At 42.3% G+C, this 12,615-nt stretch overlaps 1 protein-coding gene across 2 annotated transcripts in view; it reads right to left on the reverse strand.

Annotated features, from left to right (window-relative positions):
• Positions 1–12,183, reverse strand: part of otud7a (OTU deubiquitinase 7A) — a 39,886-nt gene extending 27,703 nt beyond the window's left edge. For both annotated transcript variants that reach the window (XM_069708649.1, XM_069708647.1), the window contains exon 1: positions 12,057–12,183. The gene's annotated coding sequence lies outside the window, so the exon portion shown is untranslated. The remainder of the gene's footprint in view (positions 1–12,056) is intronic.
• Between the last annotated feature and the right edge of the window lie 432 nt (positions 12,184–12,615).

A 12,615-nucleotide genomic window follows, 5' to 3' on the forward strand; every position in this document is an offset into this window, starting at 1 on the left:
AGGAGAGGAGAGGAGAGGAGAGGAGAGGAGAGGAGAGGAGAGGAGAGGAGAGGAGAGGAGAGGAGAGGAGAGGAGAGGAGAGGAGAGGAGGGGAGGGGAGAGGAGAGGAGAGGAGAGGAGAGGAGAGGAGAGAGAGGAGAGGAGAGGAGAGGAGAGGAGGTACTGTAACTTGTTGATCTTGAATACATCCAACGTTTTTACCCTCAGATGTAATAATTTCTATGCTGATTGCTGACTGTATGTATACATGAAAAGTATTAATAAAATGAAGACTTTAAGTTGAAAAGAGTACATTTGTCAGTTTGTTGTAATAAAGAAAAATTATAGGAGAAAACAAATGTGTTTACTTAGGAAAAAAGCAGGTGATCTGAGAGACAGATTCAATACATCCTGCTTGTAGACCACTAACTTACTCCACAGCTTCCCAGTATGCCAGGATGTGCTTGTCCAAAGTGCCAACAGGACCTCTGAAACCTAAAACCTGAGCCTGGTTTACAAAATAGTGGCAAGGGACCTGTCCAGCAAGGGTTGGACATAAGATGCGGGCTTGTTGGTTAGACACAAATTAAGTTACTCAAACCTCAAAGAGCCTGATCCCCTCCTCTGCTGCTTGTTGTCTGAATGTTTTGAATTCTTCGAGGCCAGCTAAGAATAAAATCTTATATTTTGGCTCGAACAAACAGATCAGTCTGTGGTTTCATTACCAGCGTGTGAGCTGAGCTGCAGTTAGCAGGGCCAAACACCAACAGGCTGAAACTGCTGTGTTCATCACTGGTAGATAAACACCCTATGATCCTCCTCTCAGGAGTGCATGAGTGTAGGAGAACACACTCGTGCATGTGTGTGTGTGTGTGTGTGTGTGTGTGTGTGTGTGTGTGTGTGTGTGTGTGTGTGTGTGTGTGTGTGTGTGTGTGTGCGCGCGCGTGCATACGTACAAAAACAATTGCATGTTCACTCCTCAGGGTGCCCTCAGTGTGTTTACCAATCTTAAAGCTAACAGAGCAAGTGCTTCCACAAAGGGCTGCCAAAACACAGAAGACAGTTCATAAAAGATGGCATTCATTCTCTTATTCAGTATTTATTCACATGCCTGTGCACAGCAAAATGTCAAACCACCCTCTCAGTTATGGTCAGAGAAAAAAAACAACAACAACACAAGCCTGGCATTCCTGCAACAATGGATACAGCTCTGATATTTGAATATACTACAAGATGGAAGCACCAAACACAGACGACAGTTTCAAAATAGTTTTGTTGTACAACTACTGAAGATGAGTTCAATGAATAAAGGCAGAAACTGGAAAAACATAGCAATGGAAAAATATAAAACTTTGGGTAATTGTATGTAGGAGAAATAAACGAGCGCAGGAAAACAGATCATCTCCATCTTGTGTCAGTAATGAGTAATCAACACAATCCATTACTGTGCCTCAAAACACAGCACAATTTAGCAGGAAATTCATGTAAAGGGATAATACAATGTCTCACCAAAATACAAACTAAGCAGTATATTTCAAAGTCCTTGCTTGAGAGCACAAGATTCAATCAGTGAATTTCAATGCAGAGTGGAAGCACCACTTGCTATTCAGCCTTCATATCAGTCAGTCAGTCTCAATCTCTGTCCCTCTTCCTACTGCAGCCACAATGGCCAGCTTGTACTTGTGGTGATTGCATATGTGCCTCACCGGTGCTCAGTGCGTAGGGGCAGAAATGCGTGTATGTGTGTGTGTGCGCGCATGCATATGTAAGCCATCATCTGGACGATATTATTGGCAGTCTGTGGAATGTATGGCGTGTTTCAATCAGTGCATGGGATGGCGTCTTTTAGCGAGGGGTCCTGGCCTGGCGTCGGCTCATCAAGTTAAACCATTTTTGATTTTTGAGAGCTCCAACTCTGTCTTTCTCTCTCTCTCTCTCTCTCCAGTCAATACCTGGGAGTGTGCTGTGACATTACACTACGCTCTATTCACTAATGGGACTTGTGCTGCCATCAGGACCCACAGACGGCATTTTGTCACTGTGACCTCAGAGCACCCTCACACCAAGAGAAATCAACTGCTGAGGCACAGGAAGAAGAAATCACTTCCAAGGGACAGGAAGATGGAGAATGTGGAAGGATGGACATTGCATGTCAAGCACTAATGCCAGGCAAAAAGAAAGTGTAATACGTCTGTAGTGAAGCGATGAACAAACGCACAATTATTTCCCTTTCTCTCCCCTAATCATATTCTCAACTTTAAAAAAAACAACCAAAAAACAGACTTCTGTGCAGCTGCCTTTTACATGCTGCTAGAAAGATGCTGCTGGAAGCAATAATGTCACTTTGCATCTCATTGCTGCACTGCACACTGCCAGCACAGCGTATTCATGGGCTGAAGAGTTGTTGTCAATTTGTACTAAAATGCATCATCACATTAATATTTGAGGTACATTTTTTGATCAATGCTGCAGTGCTCAGCTTGAGCGCCGTGCTGCGCCACTAGGGACACTAGTGATATTTGTTAACCCTTTCCACGCGGGAGGTCCCTGTGGTAAGACCAGGCCTTATGTATTAGAAAAATTGAACTAGCCGCCATTTTTTTTACAAAGTTGACGATTGTGGTACATTCACCGAGAGGCTGCCTGGTGCTGCTATGACCAAAATGGATGTAGCAATGATTTCTGCTGCATCAAATTTGGTAGAGTTCAGTTGAGAATTATTAGAACAGGTTCAATAACAACAGTGTTAAATGGCTAATTGTTATAAAGCTGTTGTTTTCTCTCTTGATTATATGGAAGTAAAAAATGCACTCTGACCTGGTGATGTATTTCAAAAGTCTCCTCAGTGTCTCTTAACCTTTGAGCCCAACACTGTCAGCATTAAAGTTAAGCAGTCATACTGACTACACATGAGGATGTTTTTTTCAGGTGGAAATGTCATAAAATATCCTTGAGGTCAAGGGGTTAAGATGCTATGAGATAGCTGAATCCAATTTTGAACTTACCATCACAACCATTCATACATTTGCCTGCTTCATCATTTGATTATTTACAGACACAAAAACAACAAGCTGCACATCATACTATCTAAAAAAAAAAAAATGATGTCCAGGATTTACACTACAAGCAATAAGTCGGTTCAACAAAGCAAGTAATAATTCTTCTGTCAGACCTTAAAGTCAAGTTAAATCTCTGGTTCCAACAAAGCTGGACACATAGCTCAGCTGTGTGTGCAGCGTGCACCCAAACAAGGAGCTGGTTGCTGAGGGGCACAGAACGAGATCATAACCCCCTAAAATGTCAGTCCCTTTAGCCTTCCTACCGCAGCAGCCAATACCCCTTTTCACTGATTGGTCTCCTTTCGACAGAGCCCCACAAGCAGACAGCTGTGATTAGAGACTGAAGCCCCTCCAAAGCAGAAGGTTCTTGGCTTTTGTGTATTTGAAGAATAACTCAAAGGAAGGAAGAAAAAAAAGAAGCAGTATGCTGCACGTGGATATAAATTGCACACTTGCACAGCCTGTGTCAGGTGTACTTAAGTCTTGGTGATTGGTGTGATGTGATTCAAGCATGGGAGGTGAGACGAAGGAAATGTACAGAACAGGCAGAAAGAACCGTCTGCTATCTGAAAATGATGAATATGTATCTTTTAATTTCAACGTGAGATAACCGTACCAACTGGCTGAGGACAGCTGGTGTTTCCTATTTGAGTTTGTGCTGAGGGAGAGTGTCCTCAGCATGGAACACACAGATGTTTGTGCTTGCTTTTACTATCCTCAGAGCAACTCAAAGACCAACTTGAAGCTAAACTCTCGAAGATTTCTTATGTAAATATAATTCTAGATGGACAGGCTTTTCATCACCTACATATTGGTGATTGTTGCAGGTTACTGTACTCATCCAGAGGATGTGAAATGCAGGCTTTACACTGATGTCTCCTCTGAATCTTTCAACAGTCACCATTATCCTACAATACACCACAAAAGAAGAAGAATAAAATGTTTTGACACCTGTTATATCTCCGACTCTCCATCTCACAATAGCAGTATTGCACAGTGTATCACCACGTTTGGATTGATTGTGTAGGCGGGTACATGCACGGTTGCGTATGTACACTCAAGTAGGTGGAGAGGGCAATATCACATTTTTCTTAATTTAGTATCCATAAAAAAGGCATTTAAACTCATAGACTCTCAGGTTTCATGCTGGTCCTTTGCCTACCAACAAAACAGCCACAGGAGACCTCTGCAGGTGCCCTGCGGTATCTGCACCAAGACGTTAGCAGTGGATCCATTAAGTCCTGAATGCTGCAAAGCTGTTGCCAGTTTAAGGTATGCCTCTCCTCGGACCACTGTCACTGTCAGCGTAGACTTTAGGAACCCCATAAACCTCGCCATTTCAGAGGAACACTTACTTTAACCATAACGACAAAATGGAATATTTCCACTGACTCCCAAAGCGCTTTTCAGCACCCTCTACAGACCATGCCTCATACCTAAACGAGAACAGGTCTGTTGCCAAAACAGCACAATGAATATGACCGTTGGACAGTACCAGCATCAGGACCTGGCTACTGGACCTTGGTCGTCATAGTAACAACCATAAACATGTGGTTAACGTTGTGAAACAGTTACAGTTTGGTTGGGTTCAGGCACCAATAGCACCTGGTTAAGTTTAGGAAAAGATCATGTTTTTTTTGGCTATAATAAGTATGTAATGCAAGTTAAATTCACATGTCTTCCTCCACTGCTTCCGTCATAATTACTGCAGCCACTCGAGCTCACAGACAAATGCAAATATGGGTCGTATTAAACTGCTTGCAGACAACCTAAGGGGCCATGTTTTAGGGGAGGACAGTCTATTTTAGAGGTCCCTTTGTTTTGTTTTTTACGATTCGGCCATTGTCAAAGTTGCTCGGGTCCTTACACCTGCCCATTTATCCGACATCAAAAAGATTGAATAAGAGAATAAATCACAGACTTTGACATGTACTGTCGAGATTACCAAAATTATTTGCTTCATCTGTGAGGGGTCATAATGTTTTGGCTGATTGGTGTTTATGTTAAAGTACCTTGAGGCGCAACATCTGATGGCAACAATAATGTCTCTAAAAAAACGTTTTGAATTCAACTCATTCCTCCTTTGTTAACAAAGTAGAACAAAGGAACAAAAGAATAAAATCCTGTGGGTGTGAAAATTCGACAATCTGAAAGACAACACATACGATTCAAATCTAACCATGGTGAGTGTATTCTCATTAGTGATGATAGACAGATGCCCTGAAGCTCTCCAGAGGACTACATAATCATAAAATCAACAGTCAGACTGGAACCTAAATGATGATCTGAGCACTCTTGAGCTGAAGAGCAGCACAGAGGGCTGCTTGTGGTCGGACATTTGCAAACTTGTTGAAAGGAGGCTAAAAAAAAATGACCGTAAATTTAAGCGGAGCACTTTTTGCACTTTACTATGGTCAGTGTGGTTGGAGTAACAACGATTACCCAAGTAAAATGACAACAGGCAATTTCACCAGAATCACCTGATGTTGATACTCGAACAGAATCAACAACTGCTGGAAGCTGCAAAAGAAGTTTAGATGCTATGAATCTGATAGATGTTTTTGAAGAATTACCCAAGACATGAAGCCCTATAAATAAGCAGATAACTTGAGACATTTAAGGATAGGATCTAAAAGGTAAATGAACTGCATCTATATAGGACTTTTTTACCTGAATGTACAAATGCTTACCCTTTCTCACACACACACACACACACACACACACACACACACACACACACACACACACACACACACACACACACACACACACACACACACACACACACACACACACACACACACACACACACGAGGACTGAGGTACTGGGCAATGCTCTTGCCTGCCCACTGGAAGCAATGGGCTCCAGGGTGTATGCGAGCTAGCAAAGCTAGCTTTATTTATTTTATTTTTTTTAATAAATTGATTATTTTATAGTTTTAGATGAGACAGCAGCAATAATTTGCGCAGTCTAACATCAGCATTTTATCCCACTCTGTGGATTTGCAACACATTAGTTTGAAAAAACTTTTGTCTTTGACCTTTAATCCTTGGTCTTAAAGCTGTCCAGGGCCTCATTTTCTGCCTCCAAGCCCAACGTTTTTGTGTTTTCCGATTTTTAAGAAATCAAACCCTATTTTTGACATGATTTATGGTTGGCAGTTTTCCAGCAACAGCAATTCAATATGTTTACACTCTGTTATTCACTTCCATATAATCCTCCAATTATAAATGGAGAGCAGCTCGTGTGTTCATGTACTTGTGCTTTCAACCATTCCTCCAATCACCTCCAAACTTCAGGGGGATCAGGGGGGGCTGGGGTTGAAAGTAATGGAGAGGGCTGGGGTTAAAGGGCGAAGGTCTCAGGGGTCAGGGGAGGGTCAAGGACAAAGGTTACAGCGCAAAGACGGCCCTTTGTTCAAGTACTTTTCATTGTTAGTGATGGAGTCAGATGGGAATCGCTAAATCCACCAGGAAATCTTGAGGATTATAACCTTAAGGTACTAAAATGACAACAGCACTGATACAGAGTTATCAAGCTGAACAGGACATACTTGTGCACTATAAAAGCATCCTGGGATGCAAATAGAATAATAATTATTAAAGTCCAAACAGAATAATCAATTTTAATAAGAAATTATATAACACTCTTAGAGATGTTCAATGACCCAACCTACATGTATGGAAAAGAGGCATCAAAAAGCTGCAGGAGGAAAGTATAGCCCCAGGATAAATAATCAGAGCACACCACCATTGCTTATTTTTGTGAAATTAATAATACTCTGAATGTATACTAACTGCAGTTGCATGAGGGTGGCATCTAAATAAGTTCCCCGCTAAGCCTCACAACACGAATGTACAAAAACCGGTGTACTTCCCGACCCAGTCGAGCCATCTCAGATCTCTTCTCCTTCAAAGTCAGAAAGGAGTCAGCGGAGATGAGAGAAATATTCAAATAGCCAGAATAAAAGGCAAACCCTTCCATTAATAGGTTTGGTTAAACATCTGACGATATGTGCCGTGGTTTGTGGAGTAAAGATGAAATTGCGGGGCAGTGACAGTCAACGCACTTGTTTTCTTTTACAAAAATGAATGACGTATAACGTTTCCATTGTCATATCTACAGAAATTAACAGCATGACAAAATGGAGATACACTGAGTTTCCAACAGATGCAGCTGGTTTTGCGGAGAAAAGCAGGCCTGACCTATTTTTCTGAATGAATGAAAATGACCTACGCTGTGGGCCTGCATGAATCTAAATTGAGTCACCAAGGGTATCCTGTGCAACAGTGCTCTGTTTGATTTAGAAACTGCTCCCTTGCTGATTGGAGGCAGGACAGGGGATGGCTGTGCCCGCTAGGCCTTGTGGGTGTGTGTGTGTGTGTGTGTGGGGGGGGGGGGGGACGTTACAATGGCAGACGTCTCCCGGAGCCACCCTGCTCCCAGACTCAGCACCAGACAAGTGAAGCAACACAAATCAAATTAGGTGCAGAAGGCACACACACACACACACACACACACACACACACACACACACACACACACACACACACACACACACACACACACACACACGCACACACACGCACACACGCACACGTAGGCTGTCGCAGAGGATATATTCTTGGCACGACAAAGCATCCAAACGCCTGTTGCTGCCTGTGTCACATTTGGAAAAAGACAGGTACAAAAATCTTTTGTCTGCATTAAACACGCGGGGTACTTTTCGTCCTCACCAGTTTTTGGTTCCTAACTTGGAAAAAAAACCCAAAAAAACCACGACTTTCTAAGCTATATTGATTTTTTTTTTTTTTTTTGAAATGAGAGAATATAGTTTATCGTTTGACGCTGCGTTACATGACCCGTTTCTTCCGTGGAGCCCCACGGAGCAGGCTTGTTGGTTTCGTCGTGGGGAAAAAGCTTCTTTTGGACGGTCACCCGTGGACAGTCACCCAACCCAACCCGACAGTCACCCAACCCCCCCCCCCCCCCCCCCCCCCCCCCCAGCAGCTCGGGAGCTACCGGGGAGAGAAATGGATCGCAAACAGCCGATGGGAGTCTGGCTCATTGTCGCGGCTACCGATGGAAGTTTTCATGTGTGTGTGTGTGTGTGTGTGTGGGCTGTGGACTGAGCCTCGCCTCCATCACCACACACACACACACAAAAAAAACTACATTTATGACATGCATTGTTATCACTAAAGGTGGCCGAGAAATAGCTGAACTTATCTTTGATCCTAATCGTGTTCTGAAACAGGGAGTACAAATTATAATCAACAAATCAGAGACTCCAGGTTGCGTATTTGAATAAGGTTATAGTGAAAACGCTCTTTTGGGAACCGGTGAAAGTTAAATACGACCAGATTGAATGCGCGTCGATGAAACGTGTGTTTTCCTGTGTTTTTGTCAATGTTCAAATTCTTTGAAATACTAACACGGTGCTGCTGCGATGCAAAAAAAAAAAAAAAGTCAGACTTGTCCCGACAATAAAGTAACATCATCCTCATCAATCCTCATCATCATCATCATCATCACACCGCGCAAGAGAAAGCAAGAGAGCGAGAGGGAGAGAGACAAGCCATCGCTAACTGCTCAGCGAAAGTAACTTGCAGATCTGAATAGCTTGTGTGATTAGCAAGGAGGTTGTTAAAACAAAGAGAGAGCTATGAGTGCTTAAGCAAAACTAGTGTAAGTTTAAATGTACAGCGGGTGATTAGCCAGCCTCACTAATTTGCCATATGAAAAATTGCGTGTTACTGCCGGCGTAACGCATACTCAGCGGAAATGAGATGACTCGTTTACTGCAACATGTCAAGTCTGTTGTTGTTGTTGAGAAAACTGAAGGAGCACTCTCGGAGAAAGGCCTATTTTTTTATTTAGGCTTGTTTATCCTATATATTTTTCATTTAGGTGTTCTCCGGCTGTATATTTAAAAAAAAAAAAAAAAAAAAAAAAAAAAAGGGAAGAAAACCCTATCGCTGTGTTTTATTCTAATCACACTTTGTTGAAATAAAAATGCTCGTGATTTACAAATGAACATTTAGCCCACATTGTAGAAAATATCAAGATATATGTTTTGTATAACCTAAAAATACCCAGATGTGATTTTTTTTTTGGTCCATATCGCCCAGCCCTGGTTAACGATATCATCTACAGCAAAGGGAAAAGTTGTAGGTAATTAGAAGTTTGACAGAATGGCTTCATTTGTAGTTCAATCCTGAATATTATGTGCAACCAAAAAAATGTTTCTATATCGCTGTTTTAAGACAGCAAAAATCTAAGCAAACCAAGCTTTGCTTGTTCCACAGAAACATTAACTGTTGCTAAACTAAAAGTGAAACTTCAATAGTTCCAACCATCTTATGATGATCATATCTCTGAATAAATTCATCCTCAAAACTAATTCTATTGTAATACAGTAAGTTACATCCACACGTATGCAATTCAGGTTCATAGCTCAGCATGTAATCGACTGACTTTAGACCCCGTGGGTTTTAGTTTCAGAGTTTGGATTCAACAACTTGATTCATGAGTGTCAGATAAAAGGGACGACACCGAGAGGTCATTTTAGAAATCAAACATTAAAATCCTGACGCAGATGTGGAAAACAGACTTTGTCTAAGATTATAGAAAACTCTTAAGACCTCTTAAAATATATTATATTCAATTGTGCCTTATTAACTAATGTCACCGTCTGACTTCCACTTGCTTGTTCCACCTCAGCCGTATCTAGGTGTCCTCATTGTAGCTCAAATTAGGCTTTTCTTGCTTCAATAATTTAGATTACATGGTTAAAAGCAAGGCTTCCAAACACCCTATCAGGAAGTTAAAGGCTATGTGGTTCTCTGTAGCCTATGGTTACAAGCTACCCCTTCAGTCAGACATCAAAAATAGACACAACCTCTGACTTTGCAAGGAAACACATCTAGTTTCACAATAAAAAAAATAAAAAAAAAATGATGGCAGTTTAAAAAGAAAAGAAAGGGTGTGTATTTGCAGTTTAATGGAACAAAGCTTACAACTTTATTTGCGTGTGATTTGGAGGTACATTTAATATCCATTCACACATAAATTCAACAATAGGTTTTCTAACTGGGAGACAAAAGTCCCTAAAAGGATCCATCCCACATCAAAGCCTGGATAGTGCACATACAGACTCATACTGAACCACGGTGACTATATGGGAAGGGGACCACTACCCCCCACCCCTCTACCCTTCCCTGTTTTGATGTGTGAGAGGAGCCCCTCTGCCTGCCTCCTTGGCCTCCAGCTGACCTCCCTCTGCCTGCAGACAGAACACTTAACATTGACTCCCCACCTGTAGAGATGTCTGAAGAACAGGGCCCACTTCAAAGCCATGCAGTGATTGGGCCATGATTACCATGGGCACTTGACTTATTTCATCCTCCTCTAAAGGACTAAACTTTGGGGGAATCAGGCATGGAGACATGGAAGTCTTTTAAAAGGAAACAAGAGATTTAAGTCCCTTTTGCTGCTGCTTTTCAGGGACAAGATCATTTATTTGGATAATTTTGCTGTATATCTAATGATACCAGTGGAAAAACATACATTTACTATTTACATTTACGGTGCAAAATTTGCATAAATAAATTGAAATGCTACTACAGCAATGCAACCAGTGTTTTCCACACTGATATCCTATGTGGGTGATTTCTCTGCTCAGGTTTTTGAAGTAGGTAGTGGGCAATTGGCACAGATGTTCGCAAAGGGATGTCATTTTGTATCAGCAGAGGAGCAGTTTGATAAAGCAGCACTGCCTCGGTGACATGAAAGCCCGACTGAGTTCAACAACAACCGTCATCTCTGCTCTGCTTTTCTGTAGCTAAATGCCAGTGACAGGAACAGAATTCACTGTGGTAACTGATCAGGTGCCAAGCGCCCTCTCCCCAGTGCCCTGCTGCACTGAAGCCCTGTATGGAGCTGGCATGGCCTGGCTTGGCCTGGCCTGGCTTGGCCTGGCAGCCACAGGCCCAGCTTTGTAGCTCTGCCCCAACTATTCGAGCTATCTCTGTCCGCTGCCCGTCTCACAGACCCGAGTACAGAATTCAGACACAGGTGTAATAGGTGGCTGGATAACTTGCGAAGTTAAGATGGAAAAGTTGACTTGATGTAAATCATCATCTTCAAAATGAAATGGGGGGACGGGGGGGGGGACTATATGGTCAAATTTATTACGTACACTTATGTACCAAATATAAGCTGGCATTAATGAAAGATTAAAGGTTTTACTATGTAGGTCTTTGTCAGGGGACATGAATAGGGCTTAAAAATACCGTAGCAGTGAATCGGTGGCCTCACTATCTCTACAGGCAGGCGTAGTTGGTAGACACTAGGCCAACAATAAAGGAAACACCAGAACAAAACCAGGCACCGGTGTTTGCAGCGAAGGCTTCCTATGCTATAAGATAAACAGCCAAAAGTGAAACGGCTGTGATTCACTGTGTGAACAGCAGTTATGTATTTCATCACCATCTGCATGTAAAGCCATCTTGCCCCCCCCAAAAAAAAAACACTGTGATGATTAATATTCCGTGTCTGTAAAAAGAATCCTAACCTTCCTGTATGAGCTATTTTTTTTTTTATATATATATATATAGGATATGCTACCATCACCAAATATACCCAGCTCTCTCAGATCTAGGCTATATTTCACTGCTACTGTATATGTTCCTACATCGCAAAAGGTCTGTGACTAAGCATGCAGATCCATGTTTACAGTATTTCACTCCCAGACTCCGGACCTCACATCTCATCCCAAACCGTCGATGAGATTTGTGGCCTCGTTGTGTCTGCCTTCGACCTAAATTGAAGGTAGTCGCACGGAACCTGAAGTTGAACGCATCGAGGCACGTACTCGCATAAAGGCAGGTGCACCTGTCTGCAGTTGCAGCCTATTGTGTTCACTATCAAACGAGCCATGATTCGTGCTGTCGCGCTGTAGGTGGAGAGGGGGAAAAAAAGAAAGAAAAAGAAATAAAACCAGGTCTGCCTCTTACCGTTGTGTTTTCAGTCATTGCTCCCCCATCATAACGTTTTCAGCCCAGACCTCTGACGAACCGTTTATTCCTATCAGGCTGTCTCACTCTCTCTCTCTCTCTCTCTCTCACTCTCTCTCTCTCTCTCTCTCTCTCTCTCTCGCTCATCCCCATGTCATGTTTCTCCGCTGCAGCAGAACAAAGCCACGCCTCCCTCCGGCAGACGCGTGACGCCACCGGTGACGAGACTTTTTTTTTTTTTTTTGCACACGCCCTCGGAAGCACATCCTGCGAGGCGCCGCTAGAGGCCGCTGTGCTTGAACAAAAACAAAGTCAGCAGCTGACAACAACTTAGATTTATTTTTTTCCAAAATCTCAAGCGTCCACTGGCTTCCTGCTTTACTTTAGCCAGTGCTGAATGTTTCAGAGCTTCAAAACGCATTCATGAACACATTTTAAGATAGTGAAAACTATTCCATGATTAAAATAGGACAAGGAAAAGGCTATATAAATATTTTTTAAATGTACCTATAAATGAAACACAAAGTCACACCATTTTTTTTCCTTCCCTAAAATGTTC

The sequence above is a fragment of the Brachyistius frenatus genome, unplaced genomic scaffold, assembly GCF_029030835.1.
Source record: "Brachyistius frenatus isolate BFR_SWC_R1_liver_20210118 unplaced genomic scaffold, ASM2903083v1 Contig_77, whole genome shotgun sequence".
Lineage (NCBI taxonomy): Eukaryota > Metazoa > Chordata > Actinopteri > Embiotocidae > Brachyistius > Brachyistius frenatus.